This window comes from Ambystoma mexicanum, chromosome 1q, assembly GCF_040938575.1.
Source record: "Ambystoma mexicanum isolate Mex_15411 chromosome 1q, UKY_AmexF1_1, whole genome shotgun sequence".
Taxonomy (NCBI): domain Eukaryota; kingdom Metazoa; phylum Chordata; class Amphibia; order Caudata; family Ambystomatidae; genus Ambystoma; species Ambystoma mexicanum.
This window is the reverse complement of record NC_090922.1, coordinates 1144927513-1144945292: the sequence shown is the minus strand read 5'-3', so window position 1 is coordinate 1144945292 and position 17780 is coordinate 1144927513.

Here is a 17780-nt window from a genome sequence, read left to right as displayed (position 1 = left end):
CAGGCTTAGTGGGAGAAAGGAGGATTATCAAGAGGCTTAAGTGTATTTGGGTGTAGGTCAACGGGGGTGGTGGGAGGGGGTAGGTCTTGAGGGGGCTGCCTTGGGTTGGGGGCAGAGGTCAGTAGGTAGAAGAGCGGACTAGCACGGGACTTGCGAGAGTTGGGGCAGAGGTCAGCAGGGGTAAAGGGAGGAGAGCATACTAGCAGGGGCTTGCGGGGGTGGGGGCAGAGGTCAGCAGGGGTACTGAGAGGAAGGTGGAATAGCAGGGGGCTTGTGAGAGTTGGGGCAGAGGTCAGCAGGGGTAAAGGGAGGAGAGCGGACTAGCAGGGGCTTGAGGGGGTAGGGGCAGAGGTCAGCAGGGGTACTGAGAGGAAGGTGAAATAGCAGGGGGCTTGAGGGGGTTGGGGCAGAGGACAGTAGGTGTAATGGGAGGTTGCAGGACTTGAGGGGGCTGCCTGGGGTCAGGTCAGATGTCAGCAGGGTAGTGGGAGGTGGCAGGACTTGAGGGGACTGCCTGGGGCTTGGGCAGCAGGGGTAGTGGGAGGAGGGCAGGCTACCAGTAGACTTGAGGGTGTTGGGGCAGAGGTTAGTGGGCTAATGAAATGTGGCAGGTCTTGAGAGGGCTGCCTGGGGTCAGGTTTGGAGGTCAGCAGGCTTAGTGGGAGAAAGGAGGATTATCACAAGGCTTGAGTGGGTTTGAGCAGAAGTCTGCGGGGTGGTGTGAGGTGGCAGGTCTTGAGGGGGCTGCCTGGGGTTGGGGGCAGAGGTCAGTAGGGGTAGGAGAAGAGTGGACTAGCAGGGGATTTGAGGGAGTTGGGGCAGAGGTCACCAGGGCTGAAGGGAGGAGAGGAGACTAGCAGGGGCTTGAGGGGGTATGGGAAGAGGTCTGCAGGGGTACTTGGAGGAAGGTGAAATAGCAGGGGGCTTGAGGGGGTTGGGGCAGAGGACCGTGAGACGGAGGTCAGCAGAAGTAATGCGAGGTGGCAGGACTTGCGAGGGCTGCCTGCGGTCAGGGGCGGAGGTCTGCAGGGCAGTGGGAGGAGGCATGACTTGAGGTGTCTGACTGGGGTTGGGGATGTAGGTCAGCAGTGTTAGTGGGAGGAGGGTTGTCTAGCATGGGGGTTGAGGGGGTTGGGGCAGAGGGCAGTGGGTGTGGTAGGAGGTGGCAGGACTTCAAAGGGCTGCCAGGGGCTGGGGGCAGAGGTCAGCTGGGGTAGTGGGATGAGGGCAATATCTCGTTTGATATTCCCAACAACCCCATGACCCATCCGCTGGTTGACATTCTTGATGCGTTCAACCTATCTCATCATACGACTGGTCCAACCCACTCAGGGGGGCACACCCTTGATGCAATTTTCAGCTCCCATGACCTGGTTTATATACCCAGTCCCAAACGACTCATCTGGACTGACCACTATGCCACCCCTTTCTCTAGCCACACCCCTGCCCCTCCTCCTACAGCTCCCCGCCCCCACCCTCATCAGGGATCTCAAATGCTGGAACGAAGTCAAGACCCTTCACGACCTAGCCTAAGCCCTGCTTCTTCGCCCCCTCTGCAACGCTCCCCCCGATAGAGCCTTAACCATTGACTCTTTCGACTACTGGCTTAATGATTTACTAATTCTTCTCTCCCTCTCGCGCCCCGCTTCCTCACGTAATGGACCATCCCCCAAATGGTTCATGCCCCACCGGAGGAATGACACAAAATAAATGACTCTCTTGAACGCAAATGGCGAGCATCTAAAACCGATCTCAGCACCACCATAACTACAAAGCTGAAATGTGAAAGGCCAAAAAAGCCTATTACAATAAACATATTCTCAACTGTGGCAACCGCAGCAAAGAACTCCACATGATCATATCAGAATTCATCAAACCCACTTGCACCTTTACACATTCCACCCACCTCTCAATCACTCTGCAACTTCCTCTCCCTACACTTCTACAACACCGTTCTTGACAAGACGACATCCCTTAACACCAAACTGTCCTTCCTCTCCCCATCTAACCACCAACCCATCCTGATTCCATTGCCCCGACGAGCACTCTCCGTACCTTCGACTCCTTCAAACCTATCTCCACAGACGAGTTCTTTGACCTATTACCTGCCAGCAAGCCCTGTGGGTCGCCCTTCGACCCCTGCCCAGCCTCTGTCCTGAAACAAATATTCTCATCTACCTGAGCAGGAGAACATGCAAGAGCCATACTAAATGACTCCCTCACCTCTGGCATCTTCCCTGATGCCTTCAAAATAGAGCATGTCAAACCTCTTCTTATAAAGGCATCCCTCTACCCGCTTGACCCCAAAAACAACAGACCAATCTCCAACACCAGATTTCTAGCGAAAACAAATCAACTGGACAGCATACTCCCAGCTCAACACCTTTGTAGAATCCAACAGTCTCTTCAACCACGCACAATCAGGCTTCAGATCCCGATATGCAACAGAAACCACACTGATCTCTATCTGGGATGATCTCAAGGTCACTGAAGACTCTGAAGGATGCGCTGCACTGAATCTCCACAATCTCTCTACAGCCTTTGACATGGTTAACCACTCAATCCTCCTTGACTGCCTCCACTCCCTAGGAATCCGTGATACTGCTCTCAAGTGGAGCGCCTACTTCATCAGCAACAGGATACAAATAACCCACCTCTCCCCTTTTGTCTCAGCTATTTGCTCAGTGAACACTGCAGTACTACAAGGCGCATGCTTATCTGCTCTCCTGTTCAACCTGTATATGACCACTCTACCTGGAATCATCTGCATGCACAACATCTTGTGCTATAACCACACTGACGATACCCAAATTATCCTAAACATTCCCAAATCAGGCACCATCCCCCATTCCGACCTTGCAGCCTGTCTTCACGATATTGATTGATGGATGACAATAAACTACCTCCTCTTGAACCCTGCTAAAACTGAAATCATAGTGTGCAGCAATACTAACCTTCTACCACATCAGCTCCAATGGCCCCCGTCCCTAGGCCCACCGCCCCCCCTCCAACACAGTAAAAAATATAGGCTGCACTATGGACTCACGCCTAACCCTCTCCCCTCTGATCAACAACGTGTCAAAATGCTGTCACTATCACCTCAAACTTCTCAGATGCATTTCTCCCTACCTCTCCTTCCCGAACAGACTTGCTGCAGTTATGTATATTGTGATGTCGAGACTGGACAATTCTAATTCCCTATACCTAGGAATCCCGGCATACCAACTCAACAGACTCCAAAGAGCCCAAAACGCTGCAGCAAAACTGCTCCTTGCCCAGGGCCAAAGAGACCACATCTCACCAGCACTCCGAACCCTCCACTGGCTCCCTGTCGGACGGAGGGCAACCTTCAAGGCCCTATGCATCACTCACTGAGCAGTCCACAAGACTTATCCACTATACCTACAAGAAAAGATAAAACCATACCCCCCCCATCTTGCACCATAAGATCAAGCACTGCCCTCCTTCTAGTAATTCCAACCTCTAACTCTGTCAGGATCGGAGGATCCGCCTTCTCAACCTTAGCCCCAACTCTGCAGAACTCACTTCCCCCACACATTCGACACACCCAAGACTATTTGACATTCCGCAAAGCTTTAAAAACATGGCTCTTTCCATAATACCAACCACAACCATCTGAAGCGATTGAACCCTAGCAACCCAATGACTAATTGCTGAGATCCTGAGCAATGTCACCACTGAATATGCTTATTAATCCATTATTAAGAAACCAAGGCCTGAAATCCAAAATATAGATCTCCTTAGATCATAGCTCAACCCAAACACTCCCCTTCCATATCACTATGCTTACTCTCTCATCTACACGATCACCCAATTAGAGTGCAGCTACCAATTCGGTCTAGCTGCTCACATACGAACAATACCGCATGAACACCTCGTCCTAATAAAACACAGTTATATCCCATGACAACCCAGCCTAGCTGCACACATAAGCGTCCGACAAGCCTAACGCAGCCAGAACCCAGTCTGGATGTCTACCCGCCCTACGCCACACATTTAATGGATATCAATGCAACCACACCTAATCCTAGGATGCAGCTACCATTAGGCAATTACATCAGCTGCACACATAACTGTTGCATCCACCCACCCTACAACACCTTACTCTCTCAACTGACCTGGACTACGGTCTCCGAGGGCATTCAACCTACCAGCGCTTTGAGGTCATACCAATAATACCAATGATATATAGAGTGCTTTATAAATGCTAAATAACATAACATAACTAAAATGAGCAACCCATTCAGCCCATGAAATCAGATTGGGGAAGGCAGAGTGTGCCTCCCTTTTGTCGTTCGGCTGAACAACGCCCTTTAACTCCAGCCATTCAGCCTCAGCATATGCAACTGTTTTCTCAGTTAAGAGTCCTTTATAAGATGCCCTTAACAGGGTCACATACTCTTGATCATTGACAATTGATGCCTTCACTTCACCAACTAAGGCCTTCTTAGCAAGCAGTGTGGCATGCAGCATAATATCAATTGGTTTTGCTATTAGCCATTATGGCAGAGAGGTGATTTCTCGGGATAGACGAGACCAATGGCATGATCACTTATTTGATTTTAGAATAAAAACCCATTGGGTTGGAAGGAACAGTTTCATAATTGTAGTTGAAAAGTATAAGTACCAGAGTGCTATACTACTCTGGGAAAGTGCTAGGTCTGTCTAAGATTGCCCAGTGGTTCCTTACACAGGCCATGGAGGTAAAAGAACCAACTTTACCTGTGCGCTCCCTGCCTGGTAACAAAAATGAACATATGATATGATATGATATGGCATTTATAACGCACCTATACACAAGTGTTTCAAGGCGTGAACAGTGTGATCATACGTTGCTTTCAGTTCTCTGGGACACCTGGTATTTCATGACCATTGATCAGAGATTCAAATCGATAAAGCAGTAATATATTAATGATGACCTAGAATGGGTTCTAAATGCAGGTTTTGCTGAAATATACCCTCGGAGCCTGCCAATGCAGGCTCTGATTCCTAGCCTGAGCAAGAATGAAGCTGCAGAAGGTGCCAAAGGATAGTGACATTTAGAGTTAGAAGCTCAGAACATGCTTATAGTTTTTTAAACCTGCACAGAGGTGGGATCAGAAATACTAGGCATGGGGATATGGGTGTTTTAATACCTAGATAACTGGTGCTACATGTACAGTGGCCGAAGACCATAGGCATAGGTGTAAAAGCAAAAGGAAATATCGAGGCTGAGTACCCCAAAAGGAAATACACCAAACACAGGCTTATAAAGATTCACAGATCTTTATTCTAAAACTGTACAGTTTACAAAGGAACAAAGTATCAGATAGCTATCTGGCCCTCAGTACATCAGAGCAAATACCAGCCCTTTCGGTGTGAGAAGTGAGTGGTACGGGACGTCTAAACAATTTCCAATCATAAGGTCTGCCGAGTTCACTTCTGGCTTGTCTGCCAATATGCTCATGGATCATCCTCAGTTTACATATAAACAAGTTACAATGGTAACAGTGTATTCTCGGATTTAACAATAAGCCTTAACACATGTCCTATACAATGCAGTTCAGCTAGTGGCCTTGTTCAGTATTTGTATAACATTGTAGTTGAAGTATGTCCGCAGATCGAGTTGTTGGCGCAGACAATCCCCTGTCTACAAGTCAGACAAGGGACAAGGTCTCTTTACTCAACCCAAACATTCGGCCAACTGACAGTTTATACATTAACTCATGTACAAGTTTCATGACGGCTCAGTTACAAGCGGGAAACACTATCCACCATTTTAGAACACAGAATCACTTTAGAATAGAAATCAAAATGGCGGACAGGCCTAAAATGGCGGCAAAGTCGATCTAAGATCGGAACTTTGCAACACTATTTTCTTCGCAGAGCGACTGGGCTTAGGCCAATATATACAATAAAGGAGGCACAATATGATATCCTGTTTAACATAGGAACATGAGGCCACCGGCTAAGACCCTCTGTATTTTTAAATAGTTGGTACAACATGGACTATTGCTATGACTGAAGGACATAACTAGTGGACCACTGACACAGTCTATGGGGCAGTGGACCCTGAGGCCACTGGCCATGGACTTAGACTATGCCTAGTGTGACCTGGTTAGGTTCTAGGCATGGAGTATGGGACTCGGCCAGTAGGCTGGGGTTACTGGCCATGGCCAATGGTCATGGCTAGAGGGACCCTGAAGAAAGTATAGTACAACAAAACCCTTTTAATTCATTAAAGAACCTTTAGTTAAGAGAGAGTTAAGGTTTTCAGATTTGATGCAACAAATCCCTTGAAATTAAGCAGGTGTGGGAACCGATGACCATCTTAACTTGGTTTCCCCCTCATTTCAAATTCCATGAGCACATACATGATATCACAGAAGGGATTCACAATGAGATATAAAATGACATCATGGGGGACATCAATGCTTGACACCTAGTTAAGATGGTCAAAACTTCCCACACAGCTGAATTTGAAGTATTTTTTCTCTTAAGTCTGTTCACCTTATCTCTCTTTTAGACGTAGGGTGGATCAGCCCAGGATTTGACAATACTAATGCCAAGCTTTTTTCCATTTCTGAAAATCCGCCATTTGCCTATTCGAAAATGTTTTGAGGCCAAGGAGCAAGTGGGCAGGGTAAGAAATGTTAATGTTAATGTCAAAGGATATTTGTACCGTGCACTATCACAACCAAAGTGGTCCACTGGCACTCTGCCGGATCTGAAAAGGTAAGAGGGTGAGTTAGTGGGAACAAACAGGAAAAGTGCAAGAGAGCAGTGATGTGTTGTTGACAGTTTCAGTTTGGCTAACACTGTTCACTGAGCGTGGGGTGCTTTTCGGTTGGTAGGCGTCTTGTGCTGTTGTGTGAGGCTATGTATGGTTTGTTTTGTTGTCGCGGTGTAGTGAAGTTTTCGAGGTTTGTTGTGCTTTAGGGTCGTGGTTGTGTTTGGTTTGAGTATGAGAGGTGTAGGCAGAGGGTGAAATTGTTAGTAGGTTGGTTATTGGCATCGCTGTCTAGAGGTGATGTGCTATATTTCAACGTTCTTTCTAGATGTGGCGCGTGAATATCTCTGCATTTCTGTCTAGATCCAGCAACTGGCTAATATTTACAATCCTTTCTATATATGACGCAGACCATTATTCACAACTATATCCAAATGTTGCACTGGCCCACCTTCATAAATACTGTCTATATGTGAAGCAGGCTAGCATTCACAATTCTATCAAAATCAGGCATCAGTAATATTCCCAATGCAGTCTAGATGTGGCAGTGGTTAATAACCGCTATTCTATCTAGATGTGGCACTGGGCCACATTCACAATCCCATCTAGGTGTGATGCAGGCTATTGTTCACAATCTTATCTAAGTGTGGCACATGCTAACATTCACGATTCTATCTAAATGTGGTACTTGCTAACCTTCTCAATTCTATCTAAGTGTGGCACTTGCTAACATTCACAATTCTATCTAAGTGTGGCACTTGCTAACATTCACTATTCCATCTACTTGTCTCACTTGCTAATCTTCACAATCCTTCATGACTCGATCTAAATGTGGCGCATGCTAAAATTCACAATTCTATCTAAGTGTAGTCCTTGCTAACCTCCACAATCCTATCTAGATGGGACGCAGGGTAGTGTTCTTAATTCGGTCTAAGTGTGGCTTTTGCTAACATTCACAATTTTGTCTGGATCCGGAGCAGGCTAATGTTCACAATTCCATCTAAGTGTGGCACATAATAACATTCACAATCCTATCTAGATGCGACAGAGGCTAATGTTCACAATTCCATCTGAGTGTGGCACATGCTAACCTTCACAGTTCTATCTGGATGTGACGGAGGCTAACATTCATAATTCTATCTAAGTGTTATACTTGCTAGCCTCCACAACCCTGTCTAAATGTGACGCAGGTTAGTGTTCACGATTCGATCCAAGTGTGGCACATGCTAACATTCACAATTCCATCTAAATGTGGCACATGCTAACATTCACAATTCTATCTAGATGCGACAGAGGCTAATGTTCACAATTCCATCTCAGTGTGGCACATGCTAACATTCACAGTTCTATCTAAATGTGACGCAGGCTAATGTTTACAATTCCATCTAAGTGTGGCACATGCTAACATTCACAATTCTATCTAAGTATGGTTCTTGCTACCCTCCGCAATCCTATCTAGATGTGACAGAGGCTAATGTTCACAATTCTATCTAAGTGTGGCACATGCTAACATTCACAATTTCATCTATGTGTGGTGCATGCTAACATTCGCAATTCTATCTAGATGCGACAGAGGCTAATGTTCACAACTCCGTCTGAGTGTGGCACATGCTAGCATTCACACTTCCATCTGGATGTGAAGCAGGCTAATGTTGCCAATTCCATCTAAATGTGGCACATGCTAACATTCACAATTCTATCTAAGTGTGGTACTTGCTAACCTCCGCAATCCTATCTAGATGCGATGCAAGCTAGTGTTCACGATTCGAATTATGTATGGCACATGCTAAAATTCACAATTCCATCTAGGTGTGGCGCATGCTAACATTCACAATTCCATCTAGATGCGACGGAGGCTAATGTTCACAATTCCATCTAAGTGTGGCAAATGCTAACATTCACAATTCCATCTAAGTGTGGCACATGATAACATTCATAATTCTATCTAAGGGTGGTACTTGCTACCCTCCGCAATCCTATCTAGATGCGATGAGGGCTAGTGTTCACGATTAGATCCAAGTGTGGCACATGCAAACATTCACAGGATGATTTGTGATGGTTTGGCCCTTGTGGATGCAGTAGTTTTGTTTATTTGTTTTCAAGTTGTCTGAGTTCTAAAATGCCACGAATGGCAAAAAAAAAGAGTAAATACTTCAAAACTATTATATAATGAGATGTAGCAATCATTGTGATTACTTGTTAGGGGAGGAGGAGTATTTTAAGTTAATTTAGGAAGAAATCTATTCTCTTAATATGCAAATAAATCCAGGGCTTGCATCATAAATTAAATTAACTTGTATGGAAGGGGTGCATTAGGGAGTTATTAGTGTTTGTAGGGTGTAGATTGTGTTGAGAATGCTTATAATTGATTTATTATTTCAATATAAAGAGCCTAACGAAATACCAGAGGAAGCCTATGCTTGTTTACTATATCTTTTCTTATGATTGAGCAAGCTTTTCCTGTGATTTAACAGTGAAGACCACGATTCACACCTGATGTTAGCATGTCTACATGATCAAACCTCCCTCTTCTTAATCACGATACCTAGTTAGCAATGCTACCTGAACTCATGCATCCCTCTTCCTCGTCCCAGCACCGAATAGTAATCTTACCTATGTACTCCCACATCTCTCTTCCATTTAACATAACCCCACTAACTCTACCTCACTCTTGTTTGTCACAGTACTCCACTACAACTATGTCACTCTTTGTCACCACACAGTACATCACTACCACTAACTCACTCTGTCTCATCAGTCCCACACTACATCACTCTTCATAATCACAGTACCTCACTACCACCAACTCGCTGTTCCTTGTTACAGTACCACACTTCCTCCACCTCATTTTTTCTCATCAGTCCACACTACCACCGCATCACTCATCCTCATCACAGTACCCCACTACCACCAACTCCCTCTTCCTCAATACAGTAACTCTCTACCACCAACTCACTGTTCCTTGTCAGAGTGCCACTATTCCACCACCTCACTCTTTTCATCAATCCACTCTACCACCATGCCACTCTTCCTTGTCATAGTGCCCCCCTACACCCAACTCACTCTACCTCTTCACAGCCTCCAACGATCACCAACATCACTTGTCTTCATCACTGTACCCCACTACCATCAACTCACTCTTCCTTGTCACCATCCCACACCAAGACCTCTCACTATTCCTCATCACAGTCCCCCACCTCCACCATCTAAGTCTTCCTCATCACAGTACCCCAATACCAACAGCTCACTCTTCCTCATCACAGTACCCCAATACCAACAGCTCACTCTTCCTCATCACAGTACCCCAATACCACCAATTAACGTTACCTCTTCACAGCCCACATTTAATGGATTTCTATGGATTGTTACTAAAGGAGTTCAACCATAACTCTACTGAGCAAATTAGGTGCATTCATTATTCATTCTAGAACTATATATGTATGACAGAATAAGTGATAGCAATACTGTAGTTATTGTTCAGTTCAACTGGATTCAAAGAAAATGTTTCCAGATACTGGTAAAATGGGCACCATTTGACAAAAGTGCACAAACTACCATCATGTCACTCTTCCTCGTCACAGTACCGCACTATCCCCAACTCACTCTTCCTCATTACCATCCCACACTAAGACATCTCACAATTCCTCATCTAAGTCCCTCACTACCACTAACTCACTATTCATCACAGTCTCCCAACACCACCATCTAATGCTTCCTCATTACAGTATCCCACTACCAACACACCGATCTTCCACATCACGGTATCCCACTACCACAAACTGACTCTTCCTCATCACAGTACCCCACTACCACCAACTCCCTCTTCCTCCTCACAGTACCCCAATAGCAGCAAATAACTCTTACTGATAACAGTACCCCACTAGCACCACCTTGCTCTTTCTTACCACAGTCCCCCAGCACCCACCTCACATCTCACTCTTTCTTCTCACCATCCAGCACTACAACCACCTCACTCCTCCTTCTCACAGTCCCACTCTCTACCACCACATCACTCTTCCTCATGACAGTCCCCCACTATTACCACCTCACTCTTTCTTTGAACAGTCCCCTATCATCAACACTCTTCCTCGTCCCAGTTCTCTACTACCATCATCTCACTCTACCTTGTCACAGTACCCCACTACCTCCACATCATGCTTCCTCATCACAGTACCCCACTTCCACCAACTCACTCTTCCTCGTCACAGTCATCCACTACCAGAACATCACACTTCCTTGCCACAGTCCCTGGTTACCACTACCTCACTCTTCCTTATCACCATCCCCCACCACAACACTTTTTCTCATTGCAGTACCCGACTGTCACCAACTCACTCTTCCTTGTGACAGTACAGCACTAAAAGCAACTACCATCAACCCCATCTTTCTCATGACAGTCCCCTGCTACCTTCATCTCACTGTTCCTCATCACAGAACCCCACTACCACCAGGTCCATCTTCCTTGTCACAGTACCCAACTACCACCAATTAACACGTTTTCATCACAGTCCCCCATTACCACAATCTCACTCTTCCTCATCACAGTCCCTCTATGGCACATCACTTGTTCTTGTTGCATTACCCACTACCACCAATTCACTCTTCTACATTACACTCTCCTACTACCATCATTTCAATCTTCTTCATCACAGAACCTCACTATCACCAGGTCACTCTTCCTCATCACAATTCCCCTCTACCATCAATTCCCTCTTCCACATCACAGTTCCTAACTACCCCACCTCACTCTACCTCTACGAATATTGATAGCACATGATTTGACAGCAGGTATGTTATCGGAGAAAAAGACAGAATTACTGGTGCTAGCAGATATCGGATAACAAAACCTGTGAAATTCAGTGAAACAACTTTAATTGAAGTGATATTAAGCTGATGATATAATGCAACAAAACCCCTGAAATTCAGCAGGTGCTGGAAACTACCCCACCTTAACTATGAGGCCCACATTGCGCAGCCCATAACCACCCTGATGACATCAAAAATGATTTCAATGATGATATTACATATGACATCACTTATGGCATTGTGACTGATATCACAGGTACAAAAGATCACTTATGCAAGAAAGAGAGATGCAACATTTCAAAAGTGTGTTTCTGCATATAGTGGTGGATTCGCAGGCAAAGCTTGGTTCGAGTTGCATTTAAAAATACTATTCATTTACCACCATGGTATTCTTACATATCAGAGTTACTCTCTACTTAAGTCACGCATTCCGTCGCCTTGAAGGGACTTTGTCAGGAAACTATAATCAAGCGCCAGCTGCCTGTATTATTATAAGGTCTCTGCTTCCTGGTAAATGAGGACTTCTCCATGTGATTCGAGTAGAAACCCTGTTCAAAGCTGCTACTCTATTGCAACCATCTTAAACATCCAAATGCAAATCTCCGTACAAATACCAGACACTATCAATTTTAAATGCTGGCAGTAACAGTGATAATAATTTGGAGTATATCCGTATCCAAATGTAGTAGAGGCTTACAACAATCATCCAAACCCATGTCAAGCCAAAAATCATCAAAAACTATTTGGAATAATCTGCCGCCATCTGCCAGGCTGCCCGCTTCTTGGCAGTCTTTTGCCTATGTTTCAAATCCAAGAGCTTTCTGCCAGATTCCTCCTGCTTCAATGAGTATAGTGGTAATGGTAAAAAACATATTATGTATACAACCTATTGTTAAGATACCAGTTTATTATTGGTTAATACGCCATGGAATATTTATAGAAGAAGGTACCGCGTTTCTTTGCATGTTGTAAATATGAATGTATTTGTATTTTGTTTATTTGTATAGCGCTCAAGGCTCGAGGGCAACTGGGCGCATTATTTAGTTACAGTCAGCTTACATAAAAGTATTTACATTTAGAATATACTAAATATACATGTGAAATAATCAAAGGTATACAATTTACAATATACATGTGACATAATCGAAGGTATGCAGTTTACAGGATAGGGCAGAATGCAATGGCAGAGTCATAAAATAGCCTGTGGTGTCATAGAATATTATTACAGACAATAGTCATCCTTAGTCGAGGGTGGATAGCCAAGCTTTGGCATTATGCTTGAAGGCAGTGAAGGAAGGTTCAGCTCTGAGAAGGTTGGGTAGTGTGTTCCACAGCTTGGCTGTTAGGACAGGGAAACTGCGACCTCCCGATTTTTGGAGGTTGAACCGTGGGATGACAAGGCAATTAGTGTGTGCGCTTCTGAAAGGTCTCGCAGCTGAGTGCCAGGTGAATCTGTTGGAAAGGTAGCTGGGGGCTAGGTTAGCGATACTTTTATGTGTGAGTGCCAAGGCTTTAAGAGAGACTCTTTGGGTAACTGAGAGCCAGCGGAGGCTCCTTCTGTATTCGGAGATTTGTGCAGTTCTGCAAATGTTCAGGGCCGCTCTAATAGCGTTGTTTTGGATGATTTGAAGTTTTCTGATATTGCATTGGTTAGTGCCCAGATAGAGGGCATTGCAGTAATCGATTTAGGAGAGGACAAGAGTCCTGGCTAGAGTTGTGCAATTGGCAGGAGACAGGAAAGGGCGGCACGCTGTGATAAGCTTGCATGAGTAAGATGCGGCTGAAGAGACTGCATTAGTTTGTCTGGATAGGGAGAGGGTGGAATCAAGATAAATACCTAATGTCTTGGGCCCTCATTACAACCCAGGCGCTAAGGGGTTAACAGCGCAGTACAAGGTGGCGGCGCCGTTAAACCCTTAATGCCTGATTACGAGGTCCCTTTGCGGGTGGCACTTTAACGCCTGCTTTTCGCAGGCGTTAAAAAACCAACCCGCAAAGGGACCTTGGTGCTAAGTACGGTGCCGCAATTTGCGGCACCGTACTTAGCGCCTTCCCCATTCCCATTGAGCCTTATGGGGCAAAAATGGGAATGGGGAAGGGCCATGGCGGCATGGGGAATTACCGCCCCGCCAACCTCGGAATGGGGCGGTAATTCCCCATTCCGCCATGGCGGAGTCGGTAAGTTACCGGCATGGACCATGGTGCCATTAGCACCATGGTCCAACGCCTGGGTCGTAATGACGGCCTTGGTGTCCTTGGCCACTTTGATGGAGTTACCATCGATGCTGAAGGACTTGAATGAGGAGTCATGTTTACTGAGTTTTTGGGGTGAACCTAAGATGAGGAGCTCATTCTTCTCGTCATTTAAGCACAGTTCATGCTGCGCCATCCAGGCCTGGATGACTTGATAAATGGCATTGATAGCTAGGGAGTCAATTTTTTGGTCACTCAAAATGGGAATAAGAATTTGGGTATCGTCAGCGTAGTTGGTGTACGTGATGCCATACGGTCCAGTACGTCAAATAGAGGTTTTGTGAAAATGTTGTAGAGTGTCGGGGACACACATGACCCATGGGGGACACCACATGTGACAGGGGAAGGTTCAGCAGTGGCAGAGGGAGAAAAGACCCTCATAGATCTATTGTCCAGGAATGATGTAATCCAAGCTGTGGCTTTCTCAGAGAAGTTAGCCGCTGATTTAAGGTGGTGGCAGAGGATTTGATGATTGACTAAGTCGAATTCTGCGGAGAGGTCTAGAAGGAGTAAGGGAGCCAGTTTTCCCTTATCTTTTAAGTCTTCTATTTGTGTTTTTAAATCTAGTAGCGCAGTTTCTGTGCCATGGCGAGGGTGGAAGCCCGATTGCCTAAGACCCATAAGGTTGTTGGATTCAAGGTAATCTTGGATCTGCAGGTATGCCGCTCGATCGAGAATTTTTAAAAGAAATGGCACCGTGGTGATAGGTCTGTAGTTGGTAGGAGTGTTAGCGTCCAAGGAAGGTTTTTCAGTAAGGGAATACCCAGGTGTCCTTGAGGTTGTCGGGGACGATCCCCGACTTAAAGGAGGAGTTTATGAGTATAGTGATGAAGGGTGCCTCCTTGATGATGGTGGCAGGGCAGGAGTCACCCTGACAGTTGGAGGGCTTAAGACTGTTAATGATGTGTTCGACTGCAGAAAAAGAGAGGGGTGAGAAGCAGAAAGGTTGCAGAGGTGCAGTATTCGGTTTGTATTTAGCCTGAGGGCAAGCTGTGCTATAAAGGAGTGTAGACTGTTTCTTTTCTCATTAATTTTGGTTTGGAGCAAAGTAATTTTTCCCAAGAGAGCCTCTTTGATGTTTGTGCACCAAGCGCTGTCTTTGGAACAGATGTCTGGAGGAGGAGCAGGGGATTCCAGTTCCTTTAAAATTTTGAATAGCTCCTTGGTGTTGGATTGGGCCTGTTCAATACATTTATTGTATGTTTCTTTTTTAGCAGCCAGTATGGCTTCTTTGTAATTTAAAGTGGCTAGAGCCATGCTTGCTTTATTGGATTCCGTGGGGTGGCTTCTCCAACGAGTTTCAAGGGTCCTTTTTTCCTTACTAGGGTTCTTAGCTGAGGCGTGAACCAGGTGTTAAGGTGAGCCCGGGGTTTAGGTTTACGTAATTTGGAGGGAGCGATGAGATCAAGTGCCTTTAGCATAGTCTGGTTGTAAGTGTCGACCAGGACAGTAGGGTCCGAACATGCAGAGGCAAGATCATTGAGGGCGGGGAGGATGAGTGGGATAAGTTTATCACAAGTTATGTTGTGCTTGTTCCTAGTGGACGTGGTAGGTGCTATGTTAGGGATGGAGTGGATGATTTTAGTGGGGATGCTAAATGTGATAAGGTGATGGTCCACCCAGGCACATGGTAAGTTGGAGTTGACCTTAGGATCACAGTTAAGGTCAGCTATCCAATCTAGGATTCTGCCCTTAGCGTGAGTAGGTGCGGTGAAACGTTGTGAGAAGCCTAGATTGAGTAGTAAGCTTTTGACATCATGGGCGATGCATCGTTGGGGTCAGAGAGACCTAAATTGAAATCACCCAGTACGATGATTTGTGAGGTAGTCTTGGTGTTTTTGGACAGGGTTTGGGCGAGATCGTCAGTAAAGGTAGATATGGGGCCAGGGGGCCTGTATATGATGTGGATGGTGATGGTCTAGTTAGGAGAAATGGCGAGCTTCGCTGTGAGGGATTCTTCTGATTTGAATTGGCAAGGAGTGGAAAGCCAGAGATTTAACGCGGTTTTGTGGATAATAGCTATACCTCTACCTTTAGTTTGAGCAGTTTTACGGTCATTTCTGATGATTGTGTATCCTTCAGGGAGTGCAAGGGATAGCAGGGGTCCTGAGGCCGCATGGAGCCAAGTTTCAGTAACAGATATGAGGTCGAGGTCATGAGTAGTGATAAGGTCCGCCATGTCAAGGGCATGGGCCGTGAGAGACCTGGAATTGATCAATGCTGCCTTAATGCATGTTGAGGGTTGTGTATTAACCGGTGAGGTGCATGCATCAGGGGTGGGTACTAGCAAAGGTGTGTTCGAGGAAGGGGTGTCCATGGGGCAGGATAGGCTTGCAGTGATAGGTAACTGCTGTAGGCTTGATGTCAGATAGTTTGGCAGGTTGGGCCCTGATAGAGCGATGGTAAAAGGTGTGGGGAAGTCTGGACCCTAGTCTAGAGTTCTCAAAAAGACAGAACAAGGTTGGTTGGGTGTAGGTTTCCTGGCAAAGTGATGTAGCCAAAGAGCTGGGTCGTTGAGGTAAGGGTTGGTCCCCTACGATGGTCGACTGTAGCTAATAATTACTAACATGCTGACACACTAATCATGCAAAAGCTACATACATAGTGGTTTTTACGAGATGATTATTCCACCTGGTTCATTTGGGGGGGATTGTTAAAAAGTGCACATGGATGGGGTATAAGCAGCACCGCAGTGGTACTGTAACAATTGCTAAGCATTTCTTCTGGCCTCCCTCCCTATCTCCATTAAAGTGAGTACCACCTTTCCCCTAGGCAATGTTTAGAAGCCAGCGTTTCAAGGAGTCAATAGTTTTTGGAGTCTGGATATTACTGTGGTTAGACCCAGACTAGGGCATGTTCGGGCTCAATGAGTCAAAATCTATTCCCACAAAACAAAAAGTACATTTATAATAAATCCTCGGCAACCGATCAATACATGTTAGAGATACAAACATGTTTCCAGGAACGCATGGCTCTGATCTGTCTTTCCAAGACAGACTGCAAAAATACATGCACTTCAAAGCCTTTTTACAAGTAGAGCCAGGAAGACTTTTCAATATCCACCAGACTTTCATATCAAAAAGCTCTATTTTTAACGTCTTTCAATTCAGCCCAACTGAGGTTTTACTGCAGGTCAGCAAAAGAACGGTGGTAAACGATAAATGAGTGGCTTTTAAAGCACAGGAAACACAATTGACTTAGTAACATTAGAAACACTGGGTTGTAGTTCTGGTAAATTAATATATTTGATAAAACATGTGCATTGATTTGGCTTTTTTGGGACTCGGCTTGCTTACTTTTATTTTCAGTAAATATATTGTAAGTTGAGCACGTTAAGTAAGCATTTACTGTTCGCTTAATTATTTACAATGATTTAGGTTACATCGTGGACTCTGCTTCCATGTCCATTACTGCTTTTAGTTTATTGGAAAATGAAAGAGAGATTTTAATGAAGATTAATATAAATATGGCGCAATTAAAGCTCTGCAAATCGGAGGTAAGATTACCTGACCAAGGTCACACAAATATCAGAGGCGTCGGTGTAATTTAGCAAAGTATTAGCCATAGAGAGTTGCTGCATTCGCCTCAACGCTGAGGCTGTTTTTTTGTTATACAAAGGTGGAGATTCACATAAAGATACAGAGGGAGAAAGAACGACAGACCGAGAGAGGGAGAATAAAGAGTCAAAATGCACGCATATCATTAAAGTGGTGCATGCAAAAAGCATTAGTAACTGCCAGTGCAATGGAAATGCAGCCATCCCTTCCACCATACATGTAAGTGCAGGGAAATCAAACACTTCACTCACATATACATTGACTTCCTGAACCGTTGTGAATTCTGGGAGGTCAGTGGCAGTGGCAGACCCTAAATTCTGCATCAATGGCAATGCATTTATTCCACGTTGACAGCTCGCTTTTAGATCTGCAAAGACTCCTCACTGCCTGTCACATTTCCCAGGGCCTGACTTCCAACAGTTTGGGTCAGGCAC